At 44.6% G+C, this 19958-nt stretch overlaps 1 long non-coding RNA gene across 3 annotated transcripts in view; it reads left to right on the top strand.

The window, feature by feature from the left end:
• The window catches only part of LOC140493961 (uncharacterized), a 51663-nt gene extending 32232 nt beyond the window's left edge, over nucleotides 1–19431 (top strand). Inside the window, exons 4-5 of one of the 3 annotated variants that reach the window (XR_011963803.1) lie at nucleotides 8661–8772; nucleotides 19327–19431. This is a non-coding gene — a long non-coding RNA (uncharacterized lncRNA). Of the gene's footprint in view, nucleotides 1–8660; nucleotides 8773–17655; nucleotides 17689–17830; nucleotides 17946–19326 lie in introns of those variants that run through there. The other 2 variants (XR_011963805.1, XR_011963804.1) reach the window with 2 other exon arrangements.
• The last annotated feature ends 527 nt before the right edge of the window (nucleotides 19432–19958 follow it).

Raw genomic sequence — 19958 nt, 5'->3', positions numbered from 1 at the left:
ACATACTCCCACTTTCCAAATATAAACAAACTGCAGATAGTCCTCCCAGTATATGTTTGCCAGATCCTCTCTAATGATAGTGATACTGATAGGAGACTCCGTTGTGAGGGGGACAGACAGGAGACTGTGTGGCTGCAGAAGAGACCCCCGGGTGGTGTGCTGCCTCCAGGGAACCAGGGTCAAGGATGTGTCTGAGCGGTTACTGAACATTCTGAAGGGGAGGGTGAACAGCCAGAGATCATTGTGCACATCGGCCCACGTGACAGAGGTAGACAATGGGATGGGATCCTGTGAAATGAGTATCAGGAGTTAGGTAAGAAGTTAAAAAGCAGGACCTCAAGGGCAGTGATCTCCAGATTGCTCCCAGTGCCACCTGCCCCAGTGAGGATAGAAATAGAAAGATAGGCCGGATGGATGTGTGGTTGAGGAGTTGGGGGGTGGGGGTGGGGGGGAGTTGGCGAGGTTAAGGTTTGGATCATTGATATCTCTTTTGAGCTAGAGGTGACCTATACAAGATGACAGGTTTGACTTGAACCAGAGGGACGCCAGTATCCCGGCAGGGAGATTTCTTAGTGTTATTCGGGGAGGGTTTAAAAAGGTTTGGCAGGGACTCTGAATAAGGGAGGGCCTATCGAACAGTCAGAGGAAAAATGCATCAGCCATCGAGAACAAGTTTGCTATTCAGGGTATCCAGGGGCACAGTCAAGGGAGGGAAAAGACTTTTGGTTTAACATGCATTTATTTCAATGACTGGTAAGGAGGACGAGCTCGGAGCATGGATTTGCTCTGGGGACTGGGATATTATAACCATAACAGAAACATGGCTGAGAGAAGGGCAGGACTGGCAGCTCAATGTTCCAGTATACAGAAGCTACAGGTGTGTCAGAAGGACAAGTAAGTGAGGAGGGGAAGCTGCCCTTTTGATGCGGGAGGTCAGAACAACAGCGCATCGAGATGATACGCTTTAAGAGTCATCAAATGAGGCCATATGTTGAGACGTTAGAAACAAAAAGGGGATGGGCACTCTGTTGTGACAGTATTCAAGATCCCCAAATAGCCAGCAGATACTAGAGGAGCAGATGTGTAGAGAGCTTGCAGGTACCTAATGAAATAATCATGTCGTATTGGTTGTAGATTTTAACTTCCCCTGGATGGACTGGGCCACCCACAGACTAAACGGCCCGTCCGGAGTGCAATTTGTCAAATGTGTCCAAGAAATTTTCTTAAATCGAGATGTAACTCGAATAAGGCCTAAATCTACTCAGGCGGGTGCAACACTGGACCTCCCTCAGACAATGTGGTCAGGCAAATGACTGAATAGTCAGTCAGAGAGCACTTTGCGTCCAGTCACCACAACTGTCCTGGTTTTAATATAGTTATGGAAAAAGATGAAACAGGTCCACAGATTAAGGTGTGAAACTGGAGCAGGGCCAATTTTGGGACTATTTGGCAGAATCGAGGAGAGGTTGATCGGGTGAATAAAAAATCGCACAACAGCAGGTTTAAGTCCAAGAGGTTTATTTTGAAGCACCAGCTTTCGATGCGCAGGTGATCATCCTAAAAGGTGAAATGCTGAAACTAAATGTGTTTGATATTACATTCCATGACACTGCTATCCTGTTGCTATAAATTCGGTGCCTAATGATTGTGCTCCACAACGACCTGATGAAAACGCAGCGCTCTGAAACCTGTTACCTCCGAATAAACCTGCTGGACTGGAACCTGATGTTGTGTGATTTTTAACATTGTCCACCCCAGTCCAACAACGTCTCCTCCACATTATGATTACCATCGATTCGGTGAGTCTGTTTGAAGGAAAAGAAATGACTGACAAATGGGAGGCTTTTAAAAGTGTGATCTCAAGAATCCAAGGCCTGTGTGTTTGAGTGAAGGGAAAATCTGGCAGGTTCAGGGATCCCTGGCTGATGAGAGATCTTGAGGCTCTGTTCAGGAAAAAGTTAGCAGCATACATTGACTTTAAGCTATTTGTATCGTTGTCCAGTCCGAAAGATACAATCAATCTGTGGAGACCGAACAATCCTCTCAGGTCCGTGCAGAACTCCTGATCTGTAGAACTCATTCCAATGCCTGTGACTATCTGAGTCACTTCCGAAAAGACTCACCTATATATGTAACATCCTCCCATGGCTATCTCCTACCCTGTCAATTCAAGCTGTTCCAGTCTCTCCATCTGTTCAGTCATCTCCATAACCTTCTCCAGCTGTTACACCCCTATCTGTGGAAATGTCACCCTCCCCGACAACCCTTCCCAATTTGACCAAACTTGAGGAGGTTACTAATGCTCCCTTATCCGTGAAACTGTCTCTAACCAAAATTACTGTCCTTTCCTCCTGGTAAAAATGTCCGACTCCACATCCTCTATATCTAAATAACCTGCAGAACCTTATTCTTTCTTTAACTATAAACATCTTCTGTCGCGACTGCCCTCCACGTAGCTGTGTGTTCTTCTAATCTATAAAACCGTCTTGATTTCCATAATCTGCTCCATTCACCAAAACCACTGCTGTCTGTGTGAAACACTCCATCCTACCACCATCCTTCTACCTGTAAACTGCTCCATCCCTTCCAATCTCCCCATCTCCATGAACACCTGTAGGCCCTACAGCTATCCACATTTCTGTAACACCCTGCGGTTCTATGGCCCTCCCTCCCTGTGAAACCACCTCCAGTCCTCACACCCCTCCCAGTCTGGGTCATCTACTCCAGATCAGACCATTTCTGTCTGTGTTACCCTCGACAATCCGAGAACACCTTCCTATTTGCGTCTCTTCATTCAGATCACATCCTTCCCAGCTTGCTGAAACCTCTTTGTGCCATTGTAACCCTTCCGATTTAGAACGTAGTACAGTACAGCACAGCGCAAGGCCCTTCGGCCCTCAATGTTGTGCTGACCTTTTATCCTACAGGCCCTACATTGTACTATCAGCCATATGCCTATCTAAGAGTTGTTTAAATGTCCCTAATGTATCGGACCCTACTACCACTGCTGGCAGTGCAATGTACGCACCTGCTACAGTATATGTGAAGAACCCACCCCTGACCTCTCCTATAAACCTTCCTCTGATCACCGTCAATTTATGTCCCCTCGTTATTTCCATTTTTGCAATGGGAAAAGTATGTGGTTATCCTCTCTATCTAAGCCTCAAATCACCTCATTCACTTCCAATAAGTTATCTCTCGTCCCTTTTCATTCCAAAAAGTCAAGCCCTAATTCCCTCAACCTTTCTTCATAAGATCTCCCTTCCAGTCCAGGCAGCATCCTGATAAATCTCCTCTACACCCTCTCTATACCTTTTACATCTTTTTGATGATGAGGCAAGCAGAATTGAACACGATATACCAAGTGTTGTCTAACCGCGTCTTGATAGAGCTGCAACATAACCTCGTGAATCTTAAACTCAATCCCCCTGCTAATGAAAGCCAATACACCATAAGCCTTCTGAATAAAGCTAAAAACTTGAGTACCACCTTTGAGGGATCAATGGACGTGGACCCCAACATTCTTCTGTTCCTCCACACTGACAAGAACACCGCCTTTCTCCTTGTAAAGGTTGTCCTTGGAATTCTTCAATCTTAAACCCTCCCAATCTTGGGAACTTCCTTCAATCCTGACAACACTCGTACTTTGCGAAACCTCTTCAAGTCCCGATAATCCTCCTTACCTCTGTAACCTCCTTTATTAGTATCTTCCCTCAAAATTACTGAAACCTTTTTTTGCCACAGCAATACTCCTGATATCTGCATAACTCTCCAGAATGGCTGTGCACAGCTTCAGGTTCCCAGGCTGGGAGATGGGAGTTCAGATGTGAATCTATTTGCCCATTCTGTCTGTGTGCCTGACACTGACCTGGTGCTTTTGGAAACTTCCAGATATATGTTACTGACCATAGCTTACCTCATCAAAGCCTTTCTTTGGAACGTTCTATTTTTGTCATTATTTTCTAGCAGCCGTTTCACGAGATGCAGGAATCGGGGAGTTTCCATTTTGAGGGAATGAAACTTTTATCACTGGAAATTGGGAAAACTTCCAAAACGAGGACGGCCGTCCGGGGACAGGAGACATATTCCTGTTAGGGTGAAAGAAAAGGCCAGTAGGTGTATGGAATGCTGGATGAGGAGAGAAATAGCGGTATAAGTTTTGAAAAAGAAGTAAACATATCTCAGGAGTGAGTGTGAATCCTTAGGAGAGTATAAAGGCAGTAGGAATATACTAAAGTGCGAGATGAGGAGGGCGATATGGGGACATGAGATAGCTTTGGCAAATCGGGTTAAGGTGAATCCAAAGGGTTTCTATAAAAATATAAAGGACAAATGGTAACTAGGTAGAGAATAGGGCCCCTTGAAGATCATCAAGACGCCCTGCACTTGGAGCTGCAGGAGATGGGGAGATATTAAACAAGTGTTTTACATCAGTATTTACTGTGGGGAGGGCATGGAAGATACAGAATGTAGGGAAATAGATAGTGTCAACTTGCAAAAAGTCCATATTACAGAGGAGGAGCTGCTGGATGTTTTGAAATGCATAAAGGTGGATAAATCCCCATGACCTTATCAGGTCATAGAGTTATACAGATGTACAATATGAAATAAACACCCTTCGATCCAACCCATCCATGCTGACCAGATATCCCAACCCAAACTAGTCCCACCTGCCGGCACCGGGCTCATATCCCCCCAAACCCTTCCTATTCGTATATCCATTCAAATGCCTCTTAAATGTTGCAATTGTACCAGCCTCCACCACTTCGTCTGGCATCTCATTCCATACACATACCACCCTCTGTGTGAAAAAGTTGCCCCTTCGGTCTCTTTTAGATTAGATTACTTTACAGTGTGGAAACAGGCCCTTCGGTCCAACAAGTCCACACTGACCCGCCGATGCGTAATCCACCCATACCCCTACATGTAGCCCTTACCTAACACTACGGGCAATTCAGCATGGCCAATTCACCTGACCTGCACATCTTTGGACTGTGGGAGGAAACCGGAGCACCCGGAGGAAACCCACGCAGACACGAGGAGAATGTGCAAACTCCACACAGTCAGTCGCCTTTTATATCTTTTCCCCTCTCACCCTAAATCTATGCCCTCTCATTTTGTACTCCCCGACACCAGGGAAAAGACTTTGTATATTTATCCTATCTATGCCCCTCATAATTTTGTAAAGCTCTATTTGGTCTCCTCTCAGCCTCCGATGTTCCAGGAAAAACAGCCCCAGACTGTTCAGCCTCTCCCAATAGCTCAAATCCTCCAACCCTGGCAACTTCCTTGTAAATATTTTCCGAGCCCTTTCAAATTTCATGACATCTTTCCGATAGGAAGGAGATCAGAATTGCATGCAATATTCCAACAATGTCCTGTACAGCCGCAACCTGACCTCCCAACTCCTGTACTCAATACGATGAACAATAAAAGAAAGCATACCTAACGCGTTCTTCACTATCCTATCTACCTACAACTCCACTTTCGAGAAGCTATAAACCTGCACTCCAAGGTCTCTTTGTTCAGCAACACCAGGACCTGATCAGGTGTACCCTCGAACTCTGTGGCAAGGTAGGGAAGTGATTGCTGTGCCTCGCGCTGGGATATTTGTATCATCGATAGTCCCAGGTGAGATGCCAGAAGACTGGAGGTTGTCTAACGTGGTGCCACTATTTAAACAAGATGCTAAGGAAAAGCCAGTGAACTACAGACCGGTTTGCCTAACATCAGTGGTGGGCAAGTTAAAGGAGGGAATCATGATTTGCATGTATTTGGAAAGGAAATGTCTAATTAGGGATAGTCAGCATTGCTTTGTGTGTGGGAAATCATGACTCAAAAAATTGAATTGAGGTTTTTGAAGAAAAAGCAAAAAGGATTGATGAGAGCAAAGCAGTCAATGTGAGCAGTATGGACTTCAGTAAGGTGTTCGCAAAGTTTCCACATGGGAAATTGGTGAGCAAGGTTAAGTCTCATGGAATACAGAGAAAACCAGCCATTTGGATCCAGAACTGGTTAGAAGGTAGAAGACAGAAGGTGGTGGTGGAAGGTTGTTTTTCACACTGGAGACCTGTGACCAGTGGAGTGCCACAAGGATCGGCGTTGGATCCACTCTTTTCGTTATTTATATAAATGATTTGGATGTGAACACAGGAGGTGTATTTAGTAAGTTTGCTGATGACACCAAAATTGGAGATGTTCTGGATAGCGAAGAATGTTACTTCAGATTACAACAGGATCTGGATCAGATGGGCCACTGGGCTGAGACGTGGCAGATGGAGTTTAATTTAGATAAATGTGACGTGCTGCATTTTGAGAAAGCAAATCTCAGCAGGACTTACGCACTTAATGGTATGTTCCTAGAGTGTTGCTGAACAAAGAAACTTTGGAGTCAGGTTCATAGCTCCTTGAAAGTGGAGTCGCAGGTAGATAGGATAGTGAAGAAGGTGTTTGGTGTGCTTGCGTTTGCTCATCAGAGCATTGAGTAGAGGAGTTAGGAGGTCATGTTCTGGCTGTACAGGACATTGGATAAGTCACTTTTGGAATATTGTGTGTAATATTTGTCTCCTTCCTATCGGAAGGATGTTGTGTAAACGTAAAGGTTTCAGAAAAGATTTACATGGATGTTGCCAGGATTGGAAGATTTGAGCTACAGGGAGAGGTTAAATGGGCTGGGGTATTTGAGGCTGATGGGTGACCATACAGATATTTATAAAATCATAAGAGGCATGGATAGGTTTAACAGACGAGATCTTTTCCCTGGGGTAGTGGAGTGCAGAACCAGACAGACTAGCTTCAGGGTGAGAGGGGAAAGATATAAAAGGAACCTAAGGGACGACGTTTTCAGGCAGAGGGTGATGCGTGTATGGAATGAACTGCCAGATGAAGTGGTGGAGATTGCATTTAAAAGGCATCTGGATGGGTATACGAACAGGAAAGGTTGAGAGGGATTTGGGCCAAGTGTTGGCAAATAAGATGAGATTATGTTTGGATATGTGGGTGGCATGAACGAGTTGGACACCGAAGGCCCTGTTTCTGTGCTGTACATCTCTCTGACTGTAAATGTTTTCCATTGCCCATTTCCAGCCATACACTTCACTGTTTCCCCTGTTTACCTTTGTCAATTCTCCTCTCAAACACATGTCAATGGCTTTGGATGTGATTGTTGGGTGTGCTTTATGGTCACTTTAAAAATCCATCATCTCGCTGAATTCCACGACACTACAATTTCCCCGAGGATATCTCAGTGTGACATTACTCCTTCACTCAGCTTCTTCACCCAACGATCGATCTGAGATAGTTATATCCCTGGTCATTTGCACAACGTGTTATTCAAAGAAACACTGACAAAAACATTCGGAGAGGAGTTCGGAAAATATCATTTTTGACAAAGATTGAAGTCTCCCAAAGTTATCACAGTACCTTTGCATTACACAGGAATTCATTGGAATGTGTAACAGTGTTCAGCAATGAAATATTATTAGGCAAGATAAAAACTTCTTCTGCTTGTGTTTTTGACATGTATTATTCATAATCTTTCAGGTTGATTCAGCTGCATCATCTGATGCCAAATTCTTTCTCTGTAATGCCTTTGTTATCCATTACTGTCAGGGTTACCAATCCTGCACTCCCTGAGACCCTTCAAGGATGTGTACAATTTAATATTTATGTTCCACCTTTTGTTTCTCCTGTAACCACATCTTTTTGGTGACTGAATATTATTTATCTCTGTGTCACACGTCTATTACCTTATGGCAGGTACTTTGTTCATTCCAAAGAAAGAACATTGTAATTGACTTTTTCCCAGAGTGTCCTGTCACAGCCTAATTCACTGATGTACAGTAATAGTTAAAATCTATCCCTTCCTGTACCTTTCTGGTTGTCTTCAGCACATTCCATGCTGTTCCGATGCTTCACCATTTCTGTTTGGATTTGGAAAGATCCTTTCATCTGAACCCTGTTCCTGCATCCTCTCTCTGTTTACAGCCCTGTCCATAAACCTACCGACATGATTGGCCAGGACACTGCTCCCAGCACGGTTGTTTTTAATTCACTCGTGGGATGTTGCTGTCTCTTTCTGGCCAGTATTTCATGCCCACCTCGAGCTGCCCTTGAGCTGAGTTTCTTGCCGGATCATTTCAGGGGGCAGTTGAGAGTCAACCTGCTTGCTCTGCATCTCGAGTCGCATGTAGGCCAGACCTGCTGTCGATAACTGATTTCCTTCCTTAAAGGATATTAAGCAGTTAGATGGGTTTAGCTGACACTGCCATTAAATTTTGGATGAACAGTCTGGTGAGAATAACACGAGGTCATCACCTGTCCCACTCGTAGTTCACCCGTCACTGAGTACTGATCCTACTGCATCATGAATCGAAACCCTTTCACCATGACCGTTGTCTGGTCCTGACACCTTCCTGCACTCTGCTGATAGCACTCATTATCTCTCCATGTGGTACCCCTCACTGTGTGGGTCTAATTGCTGCCTCTGTCAGATTCTCTCACTCTTGCAGATGGTCTGATATCCTAAGCCAAAATAATCCTCTGATCAGGGACAGAGACTAGGATTTTTGTGATCTCTGCTGGACTAGGTGCTACAGTACATGGGTTATCCTCACTGCATCAGTCTAATTTTCCATTCTGTCTATTTCTGTCTCATGCAGGTAATCAGGATGTTCCTAACTCCTGTCTCATCCATCACCTCATTGAAGATGCTTGGTCAGCCAGAGAGAGATGGAGAGGGAGGTCTGGAAGCTTCAATAAATCCTGCAGCCGGTAAGATCACTCACAGTAAACAGCACATGGAGGGGTTTGTGGCCTTCTGTATTCAGACCTGGAAGACAGGACATAGATACAGAGCTGGGCAAGGAACAGCAACATTCTAGGCTTCATTCCCACCATCTTGTAACGGTCCTGCTTTCACCTTTGCTGTACTGGTCCTCACTGAGACAGCACAGAAGCCCCAAGCATCCATCCTGGCCCATGTTGTATTAGTTATCTCTGTAATATCCTGCAGTCCCGATAATCCTTCCTCTGTGTGGAAGCTTCTCTCGTCCACACAATGCTCTCTGTGTCTGTCAGGTTCTCCAATCCCTAGCACCCTAATCCCGGAACTTCTTCAGTAGATACTAACTTCCTTCATCCCTGTAAACCCCACAGTCCTGTCTGTCCCTGTAAGCCCCTCCGAACAACACCACTCTCTATGTCAATGTATTTGCCTTTAACCTCTCCATTCGTCCCTATCTGGGTAAACTTCTCCAACATCCGCAAGCATCTGTTTTGGGACCATGGCTGTTTGTCATTTTTATAAATGACCTGGAGGAAGGGTTAGTAGGTTGGGTGAGCAAGTTTGCGGATGATACGAAAGTCGGAGGAGTTGTAGACAGTGAGGAAGGATATGGCAGGTTACAGCAGGATATAGAGAAGCTGCAGAGCTGGGCAGAAAGGTGGCAAATGGAGTTCAATGTAGCTAAGTGTGAGGTGATTCACTTTGGTAAGAGTAATAAAAAGATGGATTACTGGGCTAATGGTAGACTACTTGGTAGTGTGGAAGAGCAGAGGGATCTTGGTGTCCATGTACACAGATCTCTGAAAGTTGCCACCCAGGTAAATAGTGCAATGAAGAAGGCATATGGCGTACTGGCTTTTATTGGTAGAGGAATTGAGTTCCGGAGTCCTGAGGTCATGCTGCAGTTGTATAAGACTCTGGTGCGGCCGCATCTGGAATATTGTGTGCAGTTTTGGTCGCCATACGATAGGAAGGATGTGGAGGCATTGGAACGGGTGCAGAGGAAGTTTACCAGGATGTTGCCTGATATGGTAGGAAGATCCTATGAGGAAAGGCTGAGGCACTTGGGGTTGTTTTCATTGGAGAAAAGAAGGTTTAGGGGTGACTTGATAGAGGTGTACAAGATGACTAGGGGGTTAGATAGGGTTGACAGTGAGAACCTTTTTCCACGTATGGAGTCAGCTATTACAAGGGGGCATAGCTTTAAATTAAGGGGGGGGGGGTAGATATAGGACTGATGTTAGGGGTAGCTTCTTCACTCAGCGAGTCGTAAGTTCATGGAATGCCCTGCCAGTAGCAGTAGTGGACTCTCCCTCTTTGTGGGTATTTAAGCGGACATTGGATAGGTATATGGAGGATAGTGGGTTAGTGTAGGTTAGGTGGGCTTTGATCGGCGCAACATCGAGGGCCGAAGGGCCTGTACTGCGCTGTATTCTTCTATGTTCAATGTTCTATGTCCTACAACCCTTCCTTTTCTGTGAAAAAATCGTAGCTTCCTTATCGTTCTGCAAACCTTCAATCTTAACCTATTTAAACTTCACCCTGTCCCCACAAACCCGCCCGACCACAGGAACCTCTTTCAGTTTGTGCAACCCTCCCCATCTGTGTAACTGTCTCCACCCAGTAACCTGGCATTCTCCACTGCCTTCCTATCTCTGTAGTCTTCCTGAACCTAGAAGCCTTCTTATATCTGTGAACGTGTTCAGTCGCTACAACCTTCCATATCTCTGTTAATACACAATAATCTTCTCCCTGAAACAGCCCATGTTTGTGCCTCTCAGTCTGCCTGCCTCTCCCTGTATCCATCCCTATGCCTATCTCCAGAACTCAATCCAGCTATCTCTATCTTTATAAATTCCTCCAATTACCCAAACTCCTTTGTCCCTCTGACATTTTTGACAAGATATAACTCTGTTTAAGTCTAACATCCTCGAGCCCCTGTAAGCTTCCGTATCTCCTGTAATCTGTACCATTTGTTCAACCCCCCACTCCACACCCCCCCCACCCCCACTGCTGAGGAATGACTCACTGCATTCGCCATAAGGCAGATGGAATGAGAGTGAACAGATATGATGGAACTGTCATTACGGAGATGTAGCTGCAGAATGACCGTCGCTGGGAAGGGAATATTGAAGGGTTGTTGGGATCGAGGCAGACGAGGCAAAAAGCCAACAAGGTGTGAAGAAAGGATGAGGTTAATGCATTAATGAAATTGCCACGTGGAACTGAAGTCCTAAATTTGGAGGCGATTTGAATGGAGCTGGGAATAAACAAGCAGCAGCAATCATTGGCCGGAATCCTTTTATAGGGACAACCAGTGATGGGAATGCAAATATGGTTATAGTCAGGACACTGAATATACTTGCAGCAAGGGCAGTACAGTAACTGTGTGTGACACTGGTCTCCATCCGCACTAGATAACTAATAAGTGTCAGTGTTGTAATGGATAAAATCCTGGATGGTTTTCAATAACATCATTGAACAGACAGAGAATAGAGAGATATGGACCATGTGCTGGCAGATGGCATGTGTTGAGAATATCATCATGGCCGGCACAGCCATGGTGGGCCGAAGGGCCCATTGCTGTGATGTACTTTCTAATTTCCTACTTCCCAGCATCTACCCGATCAAAGCTCTTCAGAATCTTGAATCTTACATTCAATTTTTCTCTCATGTTTTCTAAACTTCAATGGGTTCAACCTCAATCTAATCCACCTCTTATTGGAAAATTCATCCATTCCCAGGAGCAACCAAACGACCCCTTCTCTGACCTGCCTCGAATAGAAGAATATCTTTCTTTCCTTCGGGCACTCACACTGTTCATAGTCTTCTGGGTGTTGTCTGACTCGTATCTTGTATAGTTTTAGCAAGACCTTCCTATTTTTAGACTCCATTCCCTTTGTAGTAAATGCCAGCATTTGATTTGCCTTCTCTATTACCTGATGACCCTGTAAGTTACCTTTTACAAATTGAGAAACAAGAACTCTCACAACCCTTTCTGCAACCTGTCTGAAACCAAATAATGTTCGGCTGACAGTAAGTCAGGAGCATACTGAAATGAGTGAGAAAGGACCTATCAATAAAAAAAAAACTGAAACCTTAGAAACACATTTTCTAAAGAAGAATGTAGTTTTGAGTCTTTTGGATTTTATTTGTTGGTGTGGATATGAATGGCAGAATAGATAAGGGTGTGGGGGATGGTGGTATGGGGGAGTTTTAGTATTTGAATTTTCAGAAGCCTTTATGCAAGTTTCAGTAAGGGCTAAAGAATAACTTGGAAGAGAATCGGACCCCTTCAATATCAATATCAATATCTTGGTCGCCGATGTGTGGAACCAGAGGAGATGGGTGAGATCTTAAACAAAATAAAATCTTGTCTGAATTTACTGTGTAGAAAGACACGGACGATCGGGAGGTTGGGGAAATAACCAGTGATGTCTTAGAAAGAATCCTCAACAGAGAAGAGAACGTGCTGGAATTTTAACACAAATAGAGGTAGATCAATCCTCGAATATTGTGGCAAGTTAGGGAAGAGATTGCAGTGTCCCCAACAGAGAAATGTATATTATCAACAGACACAGTGAGGTAACGGAAGACTGGAGGGTGGCTAATGCTGTTCCATCACTTAAGGACTGCAGGGAAAAGCCAGGAAATTACAGCGCAGTGAGCCCAGTGATGGGTAAGATGTTGGAGGAGGTTCTGAGAGAAAGGAGCTACGCATGTTTGGAAAGGCAAAGGCTGATTAGAGATAGTCAGCATGGCTTTGTGAGTGGCAAACCATGTTTCACAAACCGGATTGACTCTTCGAGGAGGTGGTCAAGAGATAGATGAAGGCAGAGCAGTCAACGTTGTCCGCATGGACTTCAGCAAAGCATGTGACAAGGTTCCAACGTGCCGAACATCTAGTCAAGAGGAAGAAGGAAGCTTACATAAGGTTGAGGACGCAAGGATCGTTAGGCTTCTATAGGGTTATATGGGGGTGGCACGATGCCTCAGTGGTTAGCACAGCTTCCTTATAGCACCAGAGACCTGATTTCAATTCCAGTCCCGGGCGACTGTCTGTGTGGAGTTTGTACATTCTCCCCATGTCTGCGTGGGGTTCCTCCAGTTCCCACCCACAGCCCAAATCAGCCATACTAAATTACCCACAGTGTTCAGGGATGTGTTGGATTGACACATTAGTTAGGGTGAATGGAGAGTAATAGGATGGGGGAATGGTTTTGGGTAGGATGTTCATCAGAGGGTCGGTATAGAGTTGTTGGGCCAAATGGCCTGTTTCTGCAATCTGGGGACTCTGAAGGTAGCCAGGAAGGAACTGAAGAATGGACTTAGGACTGCCCGAAGGGGGCATGTAAAAGCTTTGTTGGGAAGGATTAAGGAAAAACGTAAGGCATTCTCCAATTAGCTGAGGAACAAGAGGATGGCCAGACTGGGCGTAGGGCCGGTCAGGGATAGTGGAGGGAACTTGTGCCTGGAGTCACAGGAGGTAGGGGAGTTCCTTAATGCATACTGTGCTTCAGGATTCACTACTGAGAGGGGCCCTGTCATTTGTGAGGACAGCATGAGAAGGACTGATATATGTGAACAGGTTGATGTTAAGAAGGAGGATGTGCTGAGTATTTTGTAAACCTAAGGATAGGTAAGTCTGTTGGACAAGACGGGCTGTACCCAAAGTTACTGCACGAATCGAGGGAAGGGATTGCTGTGTCTTTAGCGATGACCTTTGCACCATCACTGTCCACCGGAGTCGTACAAGATAGAGGCTGGCAAATGTTACTCCTTTGTTCAAGAAAGGGAATGGGTATAATCCTGGTAATTACAGACCTCATGTTCTTATGTCTGTGGTGTGCAAATTATTGGAGAGGACTGTGAGAGACAGGATTTATGGCTCCTTGGAAAACTATAGTTTGATTACAGATAGTCAGCATGGCTTTGTTAGGGCCAGATCATGCCTCACAAATCTTATTGAATCCTTTGAGAATGTGATAAAACACATTTATGGCTCATTCAGAAAGTACAGAGGCATGGGACACAGGAAACCTGTCTGTCTGGATACAGAATTCCTGGCTTGTAGAAGACAGAGGGGGATGATGGATGGGAAGCATTCAGCCTGGAGCTCGGTGACCAGTGATATTCTGCAGGGATCGGTTCCAGGATCTCTGCTCTTTGTGATTTTTTTTAAAGTGACTTGGATTTGGGTGTGGAAGAGTGGGTTAGTAATTTTGCAAATGACATGGAGGTTGGTGGAGTGGTGGATAGTGTGGAGGTCTGTTGTTGGTTGCAGCTAGTTATTGACAGGGTGCAGAGCTGGGCTGAGAAGTGACAGATGGAGTTCAATCTGGAAAAGTGTGAAATTATTCATTTTGGACGGTCAACCTTGATTGGGTTAAATGCAGAATATTTGGTAGGGTTGTGGAACAGAGGGATTTTGGGTTCCACGTCTATCAATCCCTCAAAGTTGCCACCCAAGCGTATAGGGTTGTTAAGAAGGAATATGTTGTGTTGGCTTTCATTAACTGGGGGATTGAGTTTTAAAGCTGTGAGGTTATGCTGCAGATCGATAGAGCCCTGGTTAGACCCCATTTAGAATATTGTGTACAGTTCTGGTCCCCTCATTACAGGAAGGCAATGGAAGTTTTAGGGAGGGTAAATTGGAGATTTACCAGGATGCTTCCTGTGCTGGAGGGCATGTTTTGTGAAGAATGTTTGAGGGAAGTAAGGCTTTTCTCATTGGAGTGAAGAAGGGTGAGGGGTGACTTGGTAGAAGTGAACAACATGATTTGAGGCACAGAGAAAGTGATAGTGAAACACTTATTTATACCATAGCATAAATGGCTACTATGAGCAGGCATAATTTTAAGGTGATTTGTGGATGGTTAAGGAGAGATAGGTTCTTTACACAAAAGCTATTAGGTGGGTGGAATGCACTGCCAGCAGTGGAAGGACAGTCAGATTCATTCGGGACATTTAATCCACTGTTGGATAGACACGTGGATGGCAGTAAAATGAAAGGTATATTGGTTAGGTTAATCTTACCGTAGGATAAATGTTGGCATACTATCATGGCCGAAGGGTCTTGTGCTGTGTTCTACGTCCCGTATGGTAAACTGAGTAATGAGCTCAGATCAATGTAAAAGGATATGGCATTCAGAAGGAGCTAGTCAACTGGATACAAAATTGGTTTGATGATAAGAGGCAGAAGGTGGTGACAGGCATGTTGTTTTTATGACTGGAGACATGGGACCAGCGGTGCAGTGGCTGCAGATTGTCGTCATTTGGATAAATGGTTTGGATGGGAGTATTGGTTTCCTGGTAAGTTTTTGGGTGGTACTGAAATTGGTGGCAAAGTGGACTGTGAAGGATGTTATCTGTGATTCAGCAGGATAAACAGGACTGCTGGGATAGTGGGCTGAAGAATAGCAGATGGAGTTTAATTAGATAAAGGTGAGGTGTTCCATTTTGGTGAAACAAACCAGGGTGGGACTTGTACAGTTAATGTTCGGGCCCTGGGTAGTGTTGTCAGTCAGAGACCAAGCCATGCAGGCACACAGTTCTTTGAAAGTAGTGTCACAGGTAGACAGGCTGGTGCAGCAGACGTTTGGGATGGTTACCTTCATTTTGCAGAGTATTGAAAGTAGGAGTTGGGATATCATGTTGTGGCTGTACAAGACATTGGTGGGACCACTATAAAAGCTGTGTAGATCAGTCTGAAGAACCCATCTCGTTCACCTATATCCTTGAGGGAAGGACAGCTGACATTCTAACTTGGTCTGGCTGACATATGCATCCAGTCCACAGCAATATGGCTGCCTCTTAACTGCCCTCTGGACAATTAGCAGTGGGGTAAAGAATGCTGGTCCAATCAGTGACACCCTCATCACATGAATGAATAAATAAAAATGCATATGCCCCTCACTACCTCTGCAAAAACCTTCAGCTGCAAGCAATCCGTACAGGCTTTGTAACAGCATTCAGGCCCTGACCACTCTCTGTAACACTCTCACCACCTCCAGCACCTTCACCTCTCCCTCTTCCTATCGTGTCATTAGCTCCTTACAATGATTCCCCTTCCCACTGCCCTCCTGCTGCCAGCTGACACTTTGCAATACCTTTAACGCTTTAATACCTTTATACTATCTCTGATTTCAGGATTTTAAGTACTTTGTAGTGATATTCTAAGCCTCATAATCTAATATGATCCATTTGGTCATGAGTGAGGGACTGGTGGGAATTTCTTGCTGAGGATTTGTCTTTTTCAATGGAATGTCCTTTTGTTGAGTGTTTTACACTGTTCCTTCAAATGTTTTCCATTGTTCATTTACAGAGGCATATTTCAGTTTGTTTATCCTGTTTACCTTGGTCAGTTCTCCTCTCAAACTCATGTAATTGGCTGTTCTTGTTTCTGGTTGTATCTTTTCCTATTTGTGATTCACTTTAAAACTTTATATTTCTTGAAACTGCATTTTATCACAATTTCCCTGAGGATCTCTCCAGGTGACATTACTCATTCACTAAGTTTCATCACACAACGATCGCTCTGAGATAGTTACGTCCCTAGCCAGTTGCACAATGTGTTATTCAAAGAAACACTGAAAAAAATTCTACAACCTCCTTTTCGAATATCACTCTTGTCAGTGTGATTGTCAATATTATATGAATATTGAAGTTTCACTAAATTATCACAATGTGTTTGTTAAAAATTCCAATGAGTTCGTGTTTAATGCAGTGATGAGCAATGAAATGCTGTTCGGTGGCTAAAACTGTTCTGCTGCTTGTGTCATTGGCAAGTAGCAGCTAGAATTTACATTCAGACTGACTCTACAAATGCTTTCCCTGTCATGCTTTTGTTATCCATTATTGTTAGTGTTACCCATTTTGCCTGAGTTTCCACAAGCTTGTGGACCATTGAATATTTATGCTCCACCTTTTGTTCGCCCTGTAACCATGCTGTCTAAATCTCTTTTATCTCTGTGTCACAAATCCATCTACCTTATTGCAGAGAATTTGTCCATTCCAAACAAAACATAATTTACTCTTTCCCACAATTTCCTGTCACAACCCGATTCACTAGTGTCCAGTTTTAACCAACCTTTGTCCCATCCTGTTCCTTTCTGCTTGTCTTCAGCCACATCCCCATACTGTTCCAATGCATCACCTTTTCTATTTGGATTTGGAAAGCTCCTTTCACCTGAACCCTGTCCCTGCATCCTCTCTGCCAGTTTAAAGCCCTGTCCATATACCTACCGACATGATTGGCCAGGACACTGGTCCCAGCAGGGTTCGAGTGGGACCATTGAATGGATTACTTTTTAAAACCTGGTATGGGATGTGGGTGTCTCTAGCTGACCGGCCTTTCCTGCCCACCCCTAGCTGCCCTTGAACTGAGTAACATGCTCCGCCATTTCAGAGGGTCACTCAGAGGCAAACACTTTGCAGACCACGTGCAGACCACGTGAGGATGGGCAGATGTCCATCTCGAAAGGAGAAGTGTTTGCATCTATTGTACATCTGTAATGGTATTTATGGATTGTCAATTACTATTTTAAAAGTAATTTATTTCAAATTCCACCATTCCAGCTGGTGGGGTTCAAACCTGCCTCCCCTGAACATTAGCTGAGATTTTGGATACATGCTCTAGCAATAATACAATACCATTAGGCCATTACTTCGCCTGCTCACAGGGTGCTCATCCCTGAGCACTGATACCACTGTATCATGAAGCTAAACCTGTTTTTCCTTCATGATTGTTTGATCCTGTTACCTTCCTGCACTCTGGTGATATCACTCAGTATCTCTCCATGTGGTATCCCTCACTGTGAGGGTCTAATTGCTGCCTCTGTTAACGTCTCTCACTCTTGTCGCTAATCCAGATCCTGAGGACAGCAGAATTCTCTACTCCAGACAGCCGAGGCCGAACAGGCCAGGGATGGACACTGGGATTTCCCAGATCTCTGTGATAGTGAGGACCATTCTGCATGTATAACCTTCACTGCATCAGTCTAGTTTCCCATTCTGTCTATTGCTCTGTCTCCTGTCGGTAATCAGGAAGTTCCTGACTCAATGGACTTCCCAACTGCTGGGTGCCTCGTCCATCACCTCTTTGAAGATGTTGTTCAGCCAGAGAGACAAAGGGCAGGGAGATCTAGAGCCTTCAATAAATCCTGCAGCTAGGTAAGATAACTCTCAGTGCACAGAGAAGGGAGCAATAAGATGGCTTCAAACATCGGCTAACAAGACATGACATAGATGCACTGCTGGAGGGGGAGCACAGTACAGACACACCCCAGGACAATCACCACCCATAATGTAAGTTTTGTTGTACTGAGACAGCATCGGGAATGTCACAGTTATCAATCCAGGCTTGTGATGTCTTAGTGAACATCAGTATAACAGAGGGGAAAGCAGGCTTCCCATGAGTTTGTGGGAATGCTGAATGGGATCTTTCTATTCTGTGTTCCACCTCCAACACTGTACATATACCATGTCTCGTGGACCAGTGTCTTCAATAATTTTAAACTCCTATAACAGTTCCTTTCCCTGGAACCTCCTCCCGTCCCGATAGTCCCTCCACATATTTGAAGTATACTTCATTCTAGATACATTATCCATTGCTGTAAGGTTGCTTCAGCGCCTTGTCTCAGTACTCTCCTCCTCCAATAACTGGAGAAAGAGCCATGCAGAACAGAAACAGTTCCTTCGATCCAACTAGTCCATGCTGATCACGGTTACTGAACGAGTCGCATTTGCCTGCGTTTGGTCCTGATCCCATCAAACCTTCTCCTCTCCATTTACCTGCCCAAATGTCTTTTCCATGATGTAATTGTACTTTTCTCTACTACTTCAGTGGCAGCTCATTCAATATGTGCACCATTCTCTGTGTAGAAATGTTCTCCTCTGGTCGCTTTTAAGTATTTCCTCTCCCACCTCATATTTCTGCCCTCTAGAAATGAATTCCCCTATCCTGGGGTAGAGACCTTCACTATTCACCTTACGTATACCCCTCATGTTTTTATAAACCTTTATAAGGTCACCCCTCAGCCACCTATACCCAATGGAAATATGAAGGATAATGATACAGATATCTCTGCCACGTTACCCACTGTGACTTTGCCTCAATGTTCTGGGATACACTTGTTCAGGACCTAGGGCTTTCTCTACCTTTGTGTTCTAAGACCTCCAGCACCACCTCTTCTGTAATGGGCACTCTTTTCAAACATCACTATTTCTTTCCTTTTGTTTCCTAGTCTTTGTCCACAATTCTTTCTGAGATGAAATCTTCATTTCGGGTCACACCCATCTCCTGTGGTTCCATGCATGGATGCCCTTATTGATCTTTGAGGAGCACTATTATCTCTCTAGTAGCCTTTTTGTACTTGTGCGCTGTAGAATCTCTTTGGATTCTCCTTAACCTTATCTGCCAAATCTATCTCATCTGCCCTCCCCCCGCCCGCCATGTTGCCTTCCAGCTTATCCAGCTTCTCTGTTTCTGTCAAACCCTCCAGTATCAGTAACATCTCCGTCAATCTTTGTTCCATTTACAGTTTCAGAATATGCTTCCTAAAGCAGGAGGATCAGAATTCTACACAGTACTCCAACTGGAGTCCCAGCAAAGTCTGATACAGCCGTATCATGATGGACCATCTCAGGTACTCAATGCTCTGACCCATGAGGGCTAGTGTGCCAAATGCTGCTTTCCCCGCCCTGTCCACCTGCGTTGCCACTTCCAAGGAACAATGTAACTGCATCCCTTGGTCTCTCTCCGTTCGACAACACTGTCCAGAGCTCTGCCATTAATTGTATTAGTCGTCCCTGGTTTGTCTTAACAAAATCCAACATCTGAATTCAGCTCAATCTTTCATTTCTTGACCCAAAGGCTCAGTTGGTTAAGATCATCTTTGATAACTGTATTCACTGCCCACTATAAATCTTATCTTACTATCCACAAACTTACTAACAATAATTCATATATTCTCGTTTATGTCAATAATGCACATGCGTGACCCCACATACCAATGCTTATGGCACACCGCTGGTCAGAGCCCTCCAGTCTGCACAACAACCCTCTCCCACCATCCTCTGTCTCCTACTGTCAAGCCCATTTTGTGTCTGTTTGTCTTGCTGTCCCTAATCCCATGTGAGCTAATCTTACTAACCAGTGTACCATGCTAAACCC

Source organism: Chiloscyllium punctatum, chromosome 23 (assembly GCF_047496795.1).
Source record: "Chiloscyllium punctatum isolate Juve2018m chromosome 23, sChiPun1.3, whole genome shotgun sequence".
Classification (NCBI taxonomy): domain Eukaryota; kingdom Metazoa; phylum Chordata; class Chondrichthyes; order Orectolobiformes; family Hemiscylliidae; genus Chiloscyllium; species Chiloscyllium punctatum.
The sequence above is the reverse complement of the archived record's forward strand: the minus strand, read 5'-3'. Positions and strand labels throughout refer to the sequence as shown.